The sequence below is a fragment of the Acomys minous genome (genome assembly GCF_964271855.1).
Source record: "Acomys minous genome assembly, chromosome: 1".
Taxonomy (NCBI): domain Eukaryota; kingdom Metazoa; phylum Chordata; class Mammalia; order Rodentia; family Muridae; genus Acomys; species Acomys minous.
The window spans coordinates 46,305,222-46,309,901 of NC_140483.1; positions in this window are offsets into that span (position 1 = coordinate 46,305,222).

A 4,680-nucleotide genomic window follows, 5' to 3' on the forward strand; every position below is an offset into this window, starting at 1 on the left:
ATGTTGTAATTAGAAAAAAAATTATAGCAAGGGGAAAAATGTCTTTATTGAAACAGCTTAAAAACAGCTGTTTTCATGTTATTTTCCCACTTTTTTGTAGATTGCTTTTTTTAAAACTTTTTTTGTGATGTTACTTTTGCTATCATAACGGGTTGTTTCCTTTTACTTTTATAGCAGTCTATATAGAATTGATTTCATTTCACAAAGAGTTTGCTTTCGTCTCTAAACATCGTGGGGATATTTTTGTTGTCAGTTCCATGGACTTTGAGCAGTACATCTGCTTTCATGCTATAAATCCTAAGACTAAATCACAGTTTTTCTCCCAAGTGGGATGAATGGATTTGAATTGGACACCAGAAAAAAAGGACTGCTGTGCTATTTGTTACAGCTGGCCAACTTTGCTCAATTGAAGCAACAGGGATGTGTTGAAAACCAGTCTGTTTCCATAAGGTCATTATGAATCTTGCTCTTGGAATCGCCAGTGGAAGTTTTCAAAGAATCTTCCCACAGAGCATGGATGTGTTTGTATAGGCAAGGTAGCACTCTTCTGTGTGTTCACAGCTAAGCATAGCAAGACTGTTATCAGAAGGGAGCTGTGGAATCTCTGCCCTTAGTATGCTAGTTATAAAGTGTGGCAGTCTCTTTCACTACTATTTACAGTGAAAAAGACTGAAAAAAATGTTTTATTTGTTGTTTTATCATAGTTCATATTTATTAGTTAAAATCAGCCAGGTTTTGTTAAAAAAAAAAAAACCAACAAACAAACAACAAGAACTACAGAACCCAAGACTATATTCATGGAATTTGGTCAAAGAGGGAAGCTTTGAGCTCCTACTAAAAATAGATTAGGTGACATTTAAAAAAACGTTTTTGGAAAATTTCTTTACTGTGGCACCAATACAATAAACACAATTTACTCTATACTTACTGGTACCATTTTGTCCCAAATACTACAGCAAATCCCAACATAAATATATAACATAAGCCAAGAGTTTATGAATCTACAATAAAACAGCGGACCACTGATCAAGTGTATCAGTGTTATGCATTCTGGTCATCCAAGGACTTCAAATACCTCTAACAATAATGCCCATTTAAATGTCATTTCTTATTATTTGAGATACGTATTAGATACAGTGGGAACCTAATCCTTATTCACAGATCACATCTTTGAAAAACTGAGTCAGATGAGATTTTAAAAACTCAAAGGATAAAGGTATAATTTGCAAACTTACAGGCAACTATCCTTACTTGCTGCTGCTGTTTCTTTCTTTTCTCTTTCTAATTCCTCGCAATATACACTGCTTGCCTTTTTCGTTGTCTTTTAAGTCGGTATTCTTTGTAACTAAGCAAGCAGGAAAAAAAAATGGCTACTAGTACTGGGAGCAGATGGCTAACGCAGTCCCCTCCATGTGACTCTCTGACACAGAAGTGTGCTCAGGACTACATGGGAAACAGTGTCTATCATAGGCAGGATCATTATCCCTTTAGCCCTTTCATTAGTTCTTTGACCCCTATGGTTCAGCATTAATGAAGCCATATTTCCTGTTCCTGAGGCCTCGGTACTATTTCACTAGTGTCCCTGTAATGGAGTGTGTGTTTACTGCAGCTCCATTATAGAGCTTTCTACTGCTTGCCCCTAGCATCCGCCTGCACTGTTGTGGGTCTCTGACACACACTGGTAAAGTTCTAGGATGAACTGTGCTTATTAGAGCCCACCAGGAAGGCAAGCTTCTTAGTATAATTAGCTCCCCTGAGAACAATGGCTGCCTTCTCAGCAGGAAAGCTTGAAGAAATGTAAAGTATGGAAAGCACAGAAAAAGGTACCTGTAATTAAGTTCCCTTTCGCGCTCTCTCTCTCTCTCTATCTCCTTCTATCATATTTGTTCTTTTTTTCCTCCTTCTTTCATTCCTTCCTACTTACATGTGTAGTCTAGTTTATTTTTAGTTTCCATCTTGATTAGCAAAAGATGATTATATAATTTGGTAATTAGACCTCTCCTTGCTGAAGGTCACACATTTAATTAGTATATAATATTAATCTTGCTCAATAGAGTAAAATATACACACTATGAGCATACACACACACACACACACACACACACACACACACAAACACACAAACACACACAGGATTTGTAAAAAGAGTTCCTTTGCCTAGAGTCGTCACTGTGAAGACAGAGCACTGGTTTTAACATGGACTATTGCTCTGCTATTCCAAGTGAAGAGGAATTTTGACTTTTCCTTAGAGATCTTTCCCCTAATAGCTTTCATTTTCTTCATACTTACTACTTATTCTAAGACTATATGTTGTTTGCTCATCCCATTATGCCATTAGAGCCTTCCTGTTGGTAGCAGACAGTTTATTGACTGTCGTTATGAATGTACAATTATCATTGTCAATTGAATATTTTCCAATATCTCTCAAGCAGTACGGGTATGATGCTTAAGTAACTCATTGCAGCAAATGGCAAAAGCATGTTATCAAATATGAGAATAACAAAAATTCAGTGCCTTTATGGCCTCAGCTTATATTTCTCATTCATCTGAGAGAATGAAAGAGAGTTGTGGTATGCCATCCACTGCGCTGTGCAAATATTTATCTAGTAAAAGGCCATCTCTTGAGACGTATCACTGGTGTGTATGTGGAAAGGGATTTTAATAAAGATCTAAGCAATCCTTAGCACGTTTGTCTAGACTTGGGAAAAGTGTGCTTTGAAGGTCACCAAGGAACTGAAACGGTAATGACTGCAGTGATTAAAATCATCCTGCAGTTTCAGAGTTCCTTTGTAAACATCTTTCTGAGGCAACTGTGAACACAATGGAACGCAGTCTGTTCAAGTAGCTGACTCTATAGCTTTAGAAATTCTGAATCTGGGGTTTTAAAAGTCAACAATAAAGTCAAGATTTTTACTCCCTAATTTTCCTGCTCTGAGGCTATATTTGCACAACACAATCAACCCTGCTGTTTCAATCAAGTTAGTGCGAAAAACACGAGTCAGAAGAGCCAGCTGTTTGGCATTTTGTATATGAAACAGCTGGTTGATTGTCTGAATTTTTCATTTTTGAACTAATCTTGCTGTCATAATATAGAAACATCCTAAATACTGATTCATTTCCTTGTGAAGTTTAAACAGTTTCGATTATAGGGAATGTGGGGTAAGCAACCTTAGAACTGCTTGAGATTGGCCCCATGGCACATACACATAGACAAATAAATAAATAAATAAATTAATTAATTAATTAATTTAAAAAAAACCACAATGATACTACAAGTAAAGGAAGTTGTTAATTTTTATTAAGACTTTAACAAAAAATATTCCAAATTCTCTCATCAGCAGATGCCATAGCTGCAATAAAGAATAAATGATGGTTTTTATTTTAAAATATTACAAACAAGCTTTGCAACATTTGTGAAATTATATGAATCTGTGATCTTACATATTAAAATTTGAGTCTAAATTTAGATACACGCGTAGCTTTCACTACTGTTTTATTTTGAATAAGTTTTGTATTTCTGAAGTAAAATATTTTTTAGAATTTGTGCCTTTTGCCATTCAAGATAACCAACTACGGTACCATAGAGGAAGTCCTGTGTTACAGAGCTACAGGTTCAAACAAAAATGTAGTATTGTGAAAAGGAAATAATAAGGTTAAATAAGTGATATCACCAATTTTCTCATATTTTATCCATCCATAAGCACATAATATGTTAGATGTCTCTGAATAATTACACCAATTATTGATTTTCTATTTATCAACTCAGTATGTACCTGCATTGTCACTGTGGCATAGAACAATAGCTCAGTCAGTACCATATTATATATCATTCAGTGATCCATTAATAAAATGTTTATTGAAAAATGGAAAAAGGATGTTATAGTGAACATGTTTAAACTACAGATATATATGTTTAATAAGTCCTATTCAAATATTAGTTGTAAAAGACATTAAACAAATGCAATTACCTGTGCAAAAGCAAATGTTTATGGTTTCTAAGAAATTACTATTTCACTCCAGTGGCTAAAAGGACTGTGCACACTGAGTAAGAAGAAAATCAGAAGTGAGTATTGTTTTAAACACTAACCATAAGGGATGACAAGCCAATTACACTAATTCACAGAAGGCCAGAGCGCAAGACAGTACATAACTAGAGGGGAGTGACTGAATAAAACTTCATCCATGACTACAAACATGTAGACATAATAATAAAGGCTACTCATGAACTCAAATCCTATAGAGTACCCTACACAGCAGACAGATGGTGCAAAATGTATTTAGTGTAAGGATGGAAAAGCAATATTTTATAACCCTTAGTAATATAAAACTGTTGTTACTTTGAGTATGATGGTTGTTTTAAGTTGAAATATGGAGACCAAAAGGAGAAAGTTTATTCCAGAATAGTCTCAGTGTAGATATCATAATGTAATTGTTCATAAAGGAGCAGGGCTAAGCTTTATTTGTCATAGTATGTGTTAATTATATGAAATAATAGACTTTATTGTGATAATTTTACTTATGTGTTTAACTGTGTCATCATGTAAATCCCTCCTGGCCCTTCTTTGTTTTCTCTTGATCTACTTTTATACTCTAGTGATTCCTAAACTGTGGGTTGCAACCCCTTCAGTTATTAAGTAGCAATGAAAATTACCTTATGGTCGGCAATGGCTACAACATGAG